The sequence below is a fragment of the Myotis yumanensis genome, unplaced genomic scaffold, assembly GCF_028538775.1.
Source record: "Myotis yumanensis isolate MYYU_CA2020_CCGP unplaced genomic scaffold, mMyoYum1.0.hap1 SCAF_4, whole genome shotgun sequence".
Classification (NCBI taxonomy): Eukaryota; Metazoa; Chordata; class Mammalia; order Chiroptera; family Vespertilionidae; genus Myotis; species Myotis yumanensis.
Window position 1 is genome coordinate 73,675,991 of NW_027223755.1, and position 14,792 is coordinate 73,690,782.

General features: G+C 38.9%; 1 protein-coding gene across 10 annotated transcripts in view; it reads left to right on the forward strand.

Moving 5' to 3' along the window:
* Window positions 1-14,792, forward strand: part of CSNK1G3 (casein kinase 1 gamma 3) — a 116,196-nt gene that overhangs the window by 38,482 nt on the left and 62,922 nt on the right. The window lies entirely within an intron of this gene.

A 14,792-nucleotide genomic window follows, 5' to 3' on the forward strand; every position in this document is an offset into this window, starting at 1 on the left:
ATCATCCCCTCACCCAGGCTGGCCAGGCACCCCAGTAGGGCCCCCACCCTGAAGGGGCTTGGCCAGCCTGAAAACGGCCCTCAGCCCCTCACCCAGGCTGGCCAGGCACCCCAGCAGGACCCCCACCCTGATCCGGGACACCCTTCAGGGAAAATCAGCCGACCCCCACCTGTGACCAGGCCTCTATCTACACTAATAAAAGGCAAAGATGCTAATCGACCATAACTTTGCTACGCCCAAGCCACGCCCACCAGCCAATCAGAGTGACTATATACAAATTAACCCAACGAAGATGGCAGCCGGCAGTCACGGAGCTGGAGCAAGAAGAAGCTTGCTTGCCCCAGCATTGAGGAAGCCAAGTTTCTCGCCTGCTCTGGCCGGCTGTGGCCTCTGAAAAAGGCAACAAAGTTTCAAATATAGAAGCTAAATAAATCACAGGTACCTGCTTCCAGCCAGCCTCCACTGGGAGCTTGGGAGGCTGGGAGGCTTGGCCAGCCTACAAACAGCCATCAGCCCCTCACCCAGACTGGCCAGGGACCCCAGAAGGACCCTCCACCCTGAAGGGGCTGTGGCCAGCCTGAAAACGGCCCTCAGCCACTCACCCAGGCTGGCCAGGCACCCCAGCGTGACCCCCACCCTGATCCGGGACACCCTTTAGGGCAAACCAGCCTGCTCCCACTCATGCACCAGACATCTATCCTATATAATAAAAAGGTAATATGCAAATTGACCCTAACAACAGAGTGACTGGGAATGACTGGTCACTATGACACACACTGACCACCAGGGGGCAGACGCTCAATGCAGGAGCTTTCCCCTGGTGGCCAGTGCGCTCCCACAGGGGGAGCTCTGCTCAGCCACAAGCCAGGCTGACGGCTGCCAGCACTGTGGTGGTGGCGGAGCCTCTCCCGCCTCCTCAGCAGTGCTAAGGATGTCTGACTGCAGCTTAGGCCTGCTCCCCGCTGGCAAGTGGACATCCCCCGAGGGCTCCTGGGCTGCCAGAGGGATGTCTGGCTGCCAGCTTAGGCCCAAACCCCCCAGGGAGCGGACCTAAGCCAGCAGGTGGACATCCCCCGAAGAGTCCCAGACTGCCAGAGGGCACAGGCCGGACTGAGGGACCCCCCCGAGTGCACAAATTTTTGTGCTCTGGGCCTCTAGTATTTTTATAATCAGGCATGTTTGAGAAACATTGGTACATTTAAATTTTCTATGTACATTTAAGGAAAATTGAAAGTCAGGGAAGTTTACCTGCCAGATGTAACACAGCAATTTCAGGACAAACTCAGGACCAAAACCTAGGTTTTTAACTCATATTGGAGATGTGGCTGTGTTTACTAAACAAGAGAAACAAGGAGGAGGGCAACATGGTTATATGGGAGTCAGTATTGAGGTTCCTTGAGAGCTCTGGTCAATGGACCACAAATAGTGGAAATTTTAGGCAAAACAACAATAACAAAAACTTGTTCATAAATTTTTTTAGATCCAACCCTACTTGTTAGAAATAAGTTCAGTTGTGTGTTTCTCATCTTGTAAAATACCCTAATTCGTACTTACTTTTTCATTTTATTAGTGTGTTTTGTTGTTAATGTACTTTAAATCTTAAATTAGGCAAGCTAGTAAAAGGTAATGACATACTTTGTACATAGCTATAATATGGTGTGACTGGTGGACTCTTGCATTTTCGTAGGTGCTCAAATGTTTAAAGGGTGCATGTTTGACTTTTTTTAAAGGATATTGAATTAGATATTTTGAAGTTCTTAAACTATTTCTGACTTTGGACTTGGAAAAATCAGTTTATTTACTTGTCTACCTTTGAACATCGTCATCCATCCATTCAAAATTCATTGCATGTTTATCATGTATGAGACATGATAAGGCACTGATAATACACTGGAAAAATATAAAAATTGTCCTTGCCATTATGGAACACATTAGTCATTTAACCATTTGGGGCATCAAATTCCTTAACTTTAAAATGGGATTATTTCCACTTTCTAGGTTATTGTGAAGATTAAATTTAGATGACAATATGAAGGGACCAGCATTTTGCCTGCATATTTTAGGAAAGCAGTGATTCTGCTCCTTTAAAAGGCGATTTCAAGATATTTGTTCTTTTTAAAAATTAAAATTATGGCATGTTATATGTATATTTAAACTTATATAAATTAGCTATACAGATGTATGTTTTTATATATATATTATATCTATTTATTGTGTATATGACTATAATGCTATAGCACTTTGGCCATTTTTATTCAAAACTGGTTTCATAGAATTCATTTCTAAATAACTACATGTATATACATATCTGTAGTATGTATATATGTGTATGTATATGTGTGTGTGTATACATATACACAAAAAATATCTAGTGAACCATTTTAACCAGGGCAATATGAGAAACTATATGTACCATATACTGAATCTATATATGCTTTAAAATGAGAAAGTTGTTAAATACCCCTTTCTTTTGCAGTCTATAAGCAGGCAGAGGAATAAGATGATTTATTAATCCATCCATCTATCCATTCATCTATTATCTACTTATCTATTTTTTTATCTGTATCTATTCTTCCTGTGGATGTTTATTGAAAATTTGTATATGTTTATTTAAATATATTTTCTATATCTTTATATGTACCTGTGTTTTATGTATATTTATAATATACAGTTGACCCTTGAACAACTATTAAAGGAACATTTTATTTCATTTTTGAAGGCCCCAAATGAGTTCTTGGTACAGAAAAAATTATTATTTAGTATAATTCTTTCTATACCTGGAATTACATGCTAATGTTAAAAGCTAGTTTAGTTTTGTTTTGTTAATCTTCACCCGGGGATATTTTTCTATTGACTTTTCTTTGGGTGTGGGGGAGGAAAGAGACAGAGAGAAAAATATCAATGTGAGAGAGACAAATTGATTGGTTGTCTTGGGGATTCGAATCTGCAAGCTAGGTACATGCCCTTGATTGGAATTGAACCCACGACCCTTTGGTGAGCTGGCTGACATTCTGACCAATGAGAAGCACTGGCAGGGGCTGGTTTATAAAGTGCTTTTTAAAAAACCACATTAGTTTTTTCCATAATTGTGGTGGATTAAGTGGAAGCTACACTGACACTCTCCCAAACTGGAATTAAAATATAGAAATACCATCTGGAATATCAACTGAAGACTAGCTGGAGAGAACCCTTGTAACTAAGGACATAAAGTGGAGACCACATAGAGACTGGTAGGAAGTGCAGAGGCATGAGTGGGCTGACCAGGCATGAGAGGAGGGAGCCCAATTCCAGGTTGCATCACCCGAGAACTGCCCTCTCACAATCTGGGACCCCTCAGGGGATGTCGGAGAGCCGGTTTTGGCCCGATCCCTTCAGGCCAGGCTGAGGGGCCCCACGGGTGCACAAATCTGTGCACTGGGCCTCTAGTCAACAATAAAGATAAATAAAAAATAAAAACCACATTAATAGAGACATCTCAAACATCTGATTACTGGCACTAAAACTTTTGTGATTAATATTGGGTAAGAAAAAGTATAAGGTATACATATTTTAGGTAAGTGGCTTTCAACAAAGGTGCTATTAGCATTTGGGGCTGGACAGGTGTTTTTTTTTTTTTTTTTTTTTTTGTGAGGACTGTTCCACACACTGCCTGGTGTTCAAACTGTTGGGCATTAACTAGGAGTTGCACTTGCACAACCCCAAGTACTCCAAGAAGAGACAGTATTACTCACTGTTGAAACTACTCTTCTTGGTAATTATTTAAAAAAAAAAAAGACTGAACATAAAAAAATGGGCCTTGACATCCTATCTAATAAAAGGGTAATATGCACATTAACTGTTACTCTGTCACAAAGATGGTGGCGCCCATAGCCACAAGATGGCAGCGCCCTGTCGGAGTCCCGCAGTCTTGGAGGGGTGGCCGCCGAGAGCGGGCAGCGTGAGTGGCCTGGCCGAATGCTTGCTTTGTCGCCGTGGCAACGACGCAAGTCTTCCGCACCCAGCTGCAGATGGGCCTCTGGTCTGTGAAGAGCCTCTGGGCAGCGGGCGCAGAGCAGCCAGGCCCCACAGAGAGCTACTGGTGCACGGTTTCGTGCTCAGGGCTACTAGTTTTAAAATAAAACCAGGTAAACATTTTAAAGAATACTCTAAATATTAATTTTAGATGTTTTTACTGTCATTTTAATCTATTTTTTATTGTAAAATGATGAATTAATATATTTTGGTTTTATTTTTTATTTATATGTATTGGTGGTAAGGCTTGCATTCTGTGTAGATGTATTTCTCGCTTAGGCAGTCAACTAAAACCCTTAGAAGTGTTTTTAACAGGCATTGAATGAGACAAAATATAGAGCCAAAATATGGGGTTGTATTGGACAGATGTTTATTATTTTTTGTATATGTTTTATATATTCTGCATTCGTTTTATACATTCTGTATATGATTTAAGATGTTTTGACATCTTGCCAAACCTTTCTGGCTGGGGTGAGATTGCTTTTCCTGGGGCTAGTCAATTTTCAGTTGGGAGCAAGTCTTTGATCTGCAAACTAAACAGTCCAGAGCCATACCTTCTCTATTTGGCTTAAATACTTCAGGAAGCAATCTTCTTTCTTAATCATTCCATGGCCGGGTACAAGACAACTGGAGACCACCTATATAGCCCAGATGCCACTGGAATTTTTGGCAAGTTTATTTAAATTAGCCAACTCTAAACTGTTTATCCTGCCTTGCCTTGCCTTTCCCTTGGAAACGAAAGGCCTAAGCTCTCTCCCTGCTCCTGCCTTTTTCCTCCTGACCAAAACATGATGCCTCCCATAACCCTTATGTACTAGGACCCTTGAGCATAATAAACTTTATTTTTCTGAGCCTATTCTTTGTCCTCTCTTGTGGCTAACCTGACTAACCATCACATAAAAGAACACAGCACATGGGCTTTATATATATTGGTTTATGAATTAGCATATCTAAAAGATACAGTAGGTCCTTGGATTACGTCGGAGATCCATTCCTCCGGCATGATGTAACGCAATTTTTGCCAAAAGTCGGAACCCACTTATATAAGCACCTATGTCACTCACATGGAGCACATACACAGCAGAAATGAAGTGAAATAGTAAAAAAATTTAAAAGAAAGATAACAATTCCTGACCTTGTAGTAAATAAATAATAAACATAAAGCACATGTACATACGTCAAAATGATGGAATTTTTTTTTTTTATAAATAAATGGGAGATGGCAACGTAACCATGAAACAACGTATGTCGAGTCCGACATAACCCGAGGACTGTCTGTGTTATAACTTTTGACATAATTAAGTATGCCATTGGAGTTTTCATAACTTCTTTTTGCTTTTGTTTTTTCTCTTATATCTCTACTAGAGACCTGGTGCACCGATTCAAGCACAGGTGGGGTCCCTCGGCCTGGCCTGCGGTGATTGGGCTGAAACTTGTTCATTGACATCCCCTGAGGGATCCCAGATTGTGAGAGGGTGGTTCTTGGGTGACGCACCCCAGAATTGGGCTTCCTCCTTTCTGGTTCCAGGTGCGTCACCTGAGAACTACAGCTGCCACCTCACTGCAGCTCAGCAGCTCCTGCATTGAGCGTCTGCTCCCCGGTGGTCACTGCGCATCATAGCTACCAGTTGGATGGTCACTTAGGCTTTTATATATACATATATATATATCTCATAACTTATTGTGTTGTTCATATTTAAGAACTATTGAAAATTATCTATCTATATATCTCTATCTCTATCTCTATCTCTATCTCTATCTCTATCTATATCTATATCTATATCTATATCTATATCTATATCTATATCTATATCTATATAAAAGCCTAAGCGACCATTCGACTGTTTGACCATGAGCTATGACATGCACTGACCATCGAGGCAGACGCTGAACGCACAGGCATGGAAACATGCAACAGACTAATGAATCTCTGGGGGAAGTGGGGAGAGGAAAGGGCGGGAAGAGATTAATCACAGATCTTATATGCATATTAGAGGCCCGGTGCATGGATTCGTGCACCAGTGAGGTCCTTCGGCCTGGCCTGCGGGGATTGGGCGGAATCTGTGCACTGGGCCTCTGACATCCCCTGAGGGGTCCCGGATTGCGAGAGGGCGCGGGCCAGGCCGAGGGACCCCACCAGTGCAAGAATCCATGCACTGGTCCTGTAGTATTATATATCAAATAAACATTCAGGTTCATCATTTTTATGTTTATTGTTTTTCTACTGCTCTTAACTGAAGTGTATTATAAAACTTATCTGAAAAAATGTAATAATAAGGAATAGACTATGATGCTATAGCAAAATGGTGTTAAGCAAAATAGTTTCTTTTTCTTTCACATAACACAAACCAGAGGGAGAGCACCCAGGGCTGTCTGGGTAACTCTGTCTCAATATATGGCTTCAGTATCTGTGGAATTGTGATTGTTCCAGTTGTTGCCACCTCCCAACAGGCACGAAGAAGAAAAAGGACCAGGAGAGCACACATTTATTCTTGGTAGTGGGGAGTAATAAACCTCATATCCAGAACTTTATCACTTGGCCACACAAGGTGAAAGAGAGGCTGAAAATGTAGTCTCTAGCTGCTCAGCCATTTTATTTTTTATTTACTTTTTAAATGTTGTTTTATTGCTTAAGTATTACAAAGAGTATTATATATGTCACCTTTTTTTTTCTCCCCTTGGCCTTCCCCTGACCTCCCATACCCCCCAGTGTCTTGTGTCCATTGGTTATGCTTATATGCATGCATACAAGTCCATCGGTTGATCTCTTACCCCCCCTCCCCCAAACCCTCCCTGGCCTTCCCGCTGTAGTTTGACAGTCTGTTCTATGCTGCTCTGCCTCTGTATCTATTTTTGTTAATCAGTTTATAGTGGTCTTAATTATCCATAAATGAGTGAGATCATGTGGTATGTTTCTTTCATTGACTGGCTTATTTCACTTAGCATAATGCTCTCCAGTTCCATGCATGCTGTTGCAAATGGTAAGAATTCCTTTTTTTTTACAGCAGCATAGTATTCCATTGTGTAGATGTACCACAGTTTTCTAATCCATTCATCTGCTGATGGGCACTTAGGCTGTTTCCAGATCTTCGCTATGGTAAATTGTGCTGCTATGAACATAGGGGTGCATGTATCCTTTCTGATTGGTGTTTCTGTTTTCTTGGGGTGTATTCCTAGAAGTGGGATCACTGGGTCAAATGGGAGTTCCATTTTTAACTTTTTGAGGAAACTCCATACTGTCTTCCATAGTGGCTGCACCAGTCTGCATTCCCACCAGCAGTGAAGGAGTGTTCCTTTTTCTCCACATCCTCTCCAGCACTTGTTGTTTGTTGATTTGTTAATGATAGCCATTCTGACAGGTGTGAGATGGTACCTCATTGTCGTTTTGATTTGCATCTCTTGGATGATTAGTGACTTTGAGCATGTTTTCATATGTCTCTTGGCTTTCTGAATGTCCTCTTTTGAAAAGTGTCTATTTAGGTTCTTTGCCCATTTTTTGATTGGATTGTTTATCTTCCTTTTGTTAAGTTGTATGAGTTCCCTATAAATGTTGGAGATTAAATCCTTATCGGTGATAACATTGGCAAATATGTTCTCCCATGCAGTGGGCTTTCTTGTTGTTTTGTTGATGGTTTCTTTTGCTGTGCAGAAGCTTTTTATTTTGATGTAGTCCCATTTGTTCATTTTCTCTTTAGTTTCAAGTGCCCTAGGAGCTGTATCAGTGAAGAAATTGCTTCGGCATATGTCTGAGATTTTGTTGCCTTTGAATTCCTTTAGTTTTTTTATGGTTTCCCATCTTACATTTAAGTCCTTTATCCATTTTGAGTTTATTCTTGTGTATAGTGCGAGTTGGTCGTCTAGTTTCATTTTTTTGCATATATCTGTCCAACTTTCCCAACACCATTTATTGAAGAGACTGTCTTGACTCCATTGTATGTTCTTGCCTCCTTTGTCAAATATTAATTGAGCATATTGGTTCGGGTTGGTTTCTGGATTTTCTATTCTATTCCATTGATCTATATGTCTGTTCTTGTGCCAGTACCAGGCAGTATTGAGAACCGTGGCTTTGTAATACAGCTTGATATCTGGTATTGAGATCCCACCTACTTTGTTCTTCTTTCTCAGGATTGCTGCAGCTATTCGGGGTCTCTTTTTATTCCAGATGAATTTTTGGAGAGTTCGTTCTAGGTCTGTAAAATATGCCGTTGGTAATTTAATGGGGACTGCGTTGAATTTATAGATTGCTTTGGGTAGTATGGACATTTTAATGATGTTGATTCTACCAATCCATGAACATGGAATGTTCTTCCATCTGTTTATGTCTTCCTCTATCTCTTTTTTCAATGTCCTGTAGTTTTCTGAGTAGGGTCTTTTACCTTTTTAGTTAAGTTTATTCCTAGGTATCTCAATTTTTTTGGTGTGATGGTAAATGGGATTGCTTTTTTAGTCTCTCTTTCTGTAAGTTCACTATTGTTGTATAGAAATGCCATAGATTTCTTGGCATCAATTTTTTATCCTGGTACATTGCCGAATTCATTTATTAAGTCTAATAGTTTTTTTATGGTGTGTTTAGGGTTTTTTATGTACAATATCATGTCATCTGTGAATAAGGACACTTTTACTTCCTCTTTTCCAATTTGGATGCCTTTTATTTCTTCTTGTCTAATCGCAATGGCTAATACTTACAGTACTGTGTCTGGAGAACCATTTTAAAATGAGGGCATTCTATTATAGAAGAGGGCACATGGATATTGGTGGGTAACTAGTAGTTTCTGGTACAAACATATACATTGTTTTTGTAGAACATAATTTTTTATAATTAGCACTTACAAACCATAAAATTGGTAACAGCAGCTTTTCAAGTTTAATATGGCACAAAGTTCTATTGGGAATATCTTCTAAAATTGGATTAAAACCAGTTAGCTGGAACCAATCTGCTACTTGGAGCCTTCTCTTCAGGGTATTCCCTCTACATGTACACACTTCTCTCTTACTCATACTGTACACACAAACACACAATTTGTGCATCATTTATTTGTTAGTGCATATAACAAATACTGATTAAAAGCTAAATATGTGAGACCTATGTCTATGCTAGGTGACAAAAATGCATTGGTAGTATTGTTTAATTATTGTTGATGTTTATAAATATAACCCTCAAAAGTCAGCAAAATCTCTAATGTTCTAGAAAAGACGATGTTTTTAGGATTTAGTGCTTTTTGCTGTGATATAAAAGACAGTTGACTATGTAAATGCAACAAAAACTACTTCTAGAAGTTTTTGGTAAAGTTAAGTTCTATGGGATCTGTATTTAATCTAATTTCCTATGAATATTTACCTTTCATGTATATGTGAATAAATAATACATATAAAATAGTTATGAAAAGATTATAATGTTCTGAGAAAATACAAATTCCATCTTTGTACTTAGAATTGTTCCTTTGATAGACATCAGTTCCTCAAGATTAAGTTAGTGTACCATTAAATTATTCACTGGACACTTACTAGGGGAAGCCTACAATTGTATGCATAATATACTCTTGAAAAAAATGTATATGAAGTCACAGCTTATAAATGCTTAACATATTGACTAAAAACATGTTTTATAGCATATGTTTTAAATACTTATGGGCACAATAAGTATCTGAATACAGCTTAATGTTCGCCACTTTTGGTATTCCTATTAAGTTCCATCTTTCTGCAATCTGTAATGGGTTTATGAGGCATATTATTTAGTATTAGTGTGAATGCTTTTTATGATTTATTTTTATAAAATAGGTATAAAAACTCAGAAAAGTATTATACTATTTGCATGAACAAACACCACTGTACAATAGCAGCAATATATCTGAGACTGAAATTTTGCTTAGAAGTTTACTGCCATTTGTCAGCTGCTTTATAAAAAGAAGTTAGGTGTGTTAATGCTGGAAAATCACGTGTGAAAGTTGATGCTTGCTTGTTCTGTGTTCTGTAGCCAATGTGACCAGGGCTATTTACTGTAACAGTTGTAAAAAAAACCAACACTGTCCTTTAAAAATAATACAAGAAAAATAACATTTTTCTTGCCATAAATTTAATACTACATGCTTATTGAAAAAAAATACTAGAAATCCAGAAATCACATATTCTCTTTCTTATTTTTTTTTTTTGTATTGCATAATTTTGTATTTATTAAATATTGGAAACAGCCTATATATCCCATCAATAGCAAAATAAACAAATCCGTACAGAATCTAATTTGGGCAGATGTTAAAAAGAAGACTGACTTAGAAAAAGTATAAATTTTTTAAAAAATTATTATTCATTGATTTGAGAGAGAAAGAGAGAGAGAGAGAACCATCAATTTGTTGTTCCACTTATTTATTCATTCATTGGTTGATTCTTGTATGTGCCCCAACCAAGGATCAAACTAACAACTTTGGCGCATCAGGATGACACTCCAACCAATTGAGCTATCTATCCTGCCAGGGCCAAAAAATTACAAATATTTTAAACTAAAATAGAAAGTTGCAGTATCATAAACCCATTAAGATCTCTATATAGTTTGAGAAGTGTAAAAGAATATACATCAAACTAGTAAGTGATTTTCTCTAAAAAGTAAATTGAAAGAAAGGGAATAAAAGAGGGTACTTTGTAATTTAAAAAATTTTAATGTAATGCTTACAAACAGTGGGAAAATTCTGATAGAGTAACAAGAAAAATAATAATTAATCAAAATATTACCTTTTGATAACATTTTTTGGCCCTGTGGACAAAAGGGGCCACTTTTGAACCTGACAAGCTCAGGGAAGGCCTTCATGACAGTCTTGCAAACTCAAAGACCTAAAGTAACCACAAAGGATGGTCTGAAATTAAACTTTAACTAAAAGCAGTTATGGTGGGTAGTCACCTCCTAGGCTGGTATCTTCACTGACAAGGTCAACCTTTACCTTAACTGAGCCTATCTGTCTTTTTGCACCTATGATAACATATCCTTGAAATGTCTGGGTAACTTGTAACTTCCTTTTTTCTGGACTCTTTGGGGCACAACCTAATGTGCCTGGGCACCAGAAAAGATGCCACAAATTCCTTCATTGTTATCATGTTAATTGTTCCTGCACCCACCTAAGTATGTGTCTATCATTTTACTTTTTATCCAATTCCCGCCCCACCCCCACCCCCTTTGCTTTCTCCTGCCTCTCTAGTCTATCACCAATGGATTTCATGTAACCCACCTACGTCTCTTCCTTTGATTGCAATGTATAAATATACATGTCACCCCCATTCTCAATCCATTGAGGTTCTGCTTCCCCGCAATTGTCAACAGTTTGGCTCAAATAAACTCAAAAAAATTCTTTACAGGCCTCAGTGTTTTTATGTTAACAGCCCTTTTTCTAGACATAAATATAAACATATAAAATAATATATATTCCAGATTGTGATCATATTACTAAACAATATGAAGTTAATATAACATTAAACAAGTCTTAAGCCCTTTTCTTGGGCTTCTTATATCATTAAAGTCCAAAATTCATCTACCTGCGTGCCCTTCCCTTCCCCCTTTGCCCTCCACAGCATGCATCTCCTAAAAACTCTAAGGGAGTCCATGAGATTTGCAACCAGGCGGGCAATGGGCCAAGGTAGCTCATCCCAGGGCGAACCCCCTGAACCTGTCCCCAAGGTCCCTTTTTCTATGATTCCCCAGTGAGCTAACAGCACCCCCCAACTTGGTTCACTTCTTTCCCATGACATTTCTAGACAGCCAAAGCAGCCCCACCTAGTCTCTCTCCTGTTTTCTTTTCTTTTTTTTTTTAAATTAAATGTTTATTGTTCTGATTACATTTGTTCCTCTTTTTTTCCCATAACTCCCCTTCTCCCAGTTCCCGCCCCACCCTCCGCCGTCAGTCCCCACCCACTGTCCTCATCCATAGGTGCACGATTTTTGTCCATTCTCTTCCCGCATCTCCCATTCCCCTTCCCCCCCCCCCCAAGAATAGTCAGTCCATTCCCCTTCTATGTCCCTGATTCATTGTAATCACCAGTTCATTCTGTACATCAGATTATTTATTCACTTGATTCTTAGATTCACTTGTTGATAGATGCATGTTTGTTGTTCACAATTTGTATCTTTACCTTTTTCTTTTTCCTCTTCTTAAAGGAAACCTTTCAGCATTTCGTATAATACTGGTTTAGTGGTGATGAAGTCTTTTAGCTTTTCCTTATCTGTGAAGCTCTTTATCTGACCTTCAATTCTGAATGATAGCTTTGCTGGATAAAGTAATCTTGGTTGTAGGTTCTTGGTATTCAGTACTTTGAATATTTCTTGCCATTCCCTTCTGGCCTGCAAAGTTTCTGTTGAGAAATCAGCTGACAGTCGTATGGGTATTCCCTTGTAGGTAATTGAGTCTCTTTCTCTTGCTGCTTTTAAGATTCTCTCTTTGTCTTTTGCTCTTGGCATTTTAATGATGATGTGTCTTGGTGTGGTCCTCTTTGGATTCCTTTTGTTTGGGGTTCTCCGTGCTTCTTGGACCTGTAAGTCCATTTCTTTCACCAGGTGGGGGAAGTTTTCTGCCATTATTTCTTCAAATAGGTTTTCAATATCTTGCTGTCTCTCATCTTCTGGCACCCCTATTATTCTGATATTAGTGCGCTTGAAGCTGTCCCAGAGGCTCCTTACACTATCTTCACACTTTCGGATTCTTTTTTCATTTTGCTTTTCCAGTTGGGTGTTTTTTGTGGAATCTTTGGTTTGATTCTTGTGCTCTTCTGGTTTGCTATTTGGTATAATATTCTTTATTTCAGTCCGTGTATGCTTACTTTCTAATTTCTTTATCGTAGCATTGAGGGTCTCATTAGTTTTCGTGAGGCTCTGCACAAATTTATGGCAAGCCCTCAAAATTGCGATTCTTAGCTCCATATCCTCTATTTCTGTCATGTTTTTTGTCTCCGCATCTTTTATGCTTTCTTGGTGCACCCCCTTGTGGTCTTTGTGCGCAGTCTTGTTCTAGCCAAGCCTTAATTGTTGTAGTTAACACTAGAGGGATTTGACCACCAGGCCAACTGGCTGCAGGAAACAGCTGTGTGGAAAACGTCTGCCTTCTGGGGAGGCGCTAATCCAGCCTTTGCCTGAGGCGATCGGCAAATGGCTGTGCGCAGGCTTTGGGCGGGGCGGGGCGGGCTCAACAGGGCGGGCGGAGGGAGCAGTTATGGCTGCTCTTAGTCCCGTTCCCAGAGGCTCTGCTTCTCAGAACCCCGGCAGCCGCTGCAAACCTCGGAGAGAAAGCTGCCCTCAGGTTCCAACTGATGCCGGATAATCCCGCTTCTCCCGTTTGAGTCTGGGTCCCTAGAGACTCCCCCAGATCTGGAGCCCAGAGTCTGAGACTCACTCCCGACCGAAAACGACAACCGCGCCCTCAGCCACCAGCCCGCTTTTCGCGCACCTCGGTACCTTTGTATTTTCCACACTGCGCCGCCTCTGAGCCTCGGTTTGCTGTTCTCTTTCCTTCTAGTTGTAGAGTCTCTCTTCAGCCAGCCTTCCTGTGGTTCTGGGTGATGTCCGTTCCGTCTTTTAGTTGTATTTTTGAAATGGTTGTCCTCTTTCTTATTTTTACTGTACTTGCAAAGAAACATTAATTTATATATCAAATTGTCTTCATGTACTTATTGTTTCTAAAATTCTCCGTAGTATTTTACTTGGGCTACGGATGCTTACCCATTGGGCCTTTATAGATTATTTTCAGTACACCATTGCAAAGATTACTATAATTTATTTGAATTCTTTACATAATAATAATATTAAATCTTTATTGTGGCTTGTTACTTATCTGTTCTTTGTATATGGTAGATTTTTTTTTAACATTCAGAAATGTAAAATATTTTACGTAATCAAATCTGTATAAAAATCTTCTGACCTTTTACTTTTTTCCATTTTTTAGTACTTTGGAAACTTCCATATATTGGGCTAATAAACATTACTTTAGATATATGCACCCCTGTGTTCATTGCAGCATTATTTACAATAGCCAAGATATGGAAACAATCTCAGTGTCCATTGATAGAAGAATGGATAAAGAAGATATGGAACATATATATACTATGAATTATTACTCAGCCATAAAAAAAATGAAATTTTGCCATTTGCAACAACATGGATGGACCAAGCATTATGCTAAGTGAAAGAAGTCAAATTAAGACAAATACTATACGATTTCAGTTACATGTGGGAAAAACAAAATAAACAAACAAAACAGAAACAAACTCATAGATACAGAGAACAAATTGATGGTTGCCAGATTAGGGAGTTGGGTGATGGGTGAAAAAAGGTGAAGGGATTAGGAAGTATTAATTGGCAGTTATAAAAATAGTAACTGCCAATTAATGGGGATAAAAGTACAGCATAGGGAATATAGTTAATAATATAATACCTATGTATGGTCTCAGATGGGTACTAGACTTAGGGAGGGATCACTTCCTAAGGTATGTAAGTGTATAATCACTATGTTGTACAATTTAAACAAATACAATATTGTATGTCAACTGTAATTGAAAAACAAATTTAAAAATAAAAAATATTTTTTCTTGTTTTGTGCCTTATATCTAACTCTTAAAATATTGGAATTTAATTTGGTTGTACAGTAAGGTGCTAATAACTTTTTTCACTCAAAGTAGTTAGCTAATTTATTAGAGCTAATTATTAGATAATACTTTTTTATTCTATTTTTAATATATTACAGATTTTTCTCCAGGTATTCTATTTACTTGTATTACATATGAACCCCAATAGATTGCATTAGATAATAATG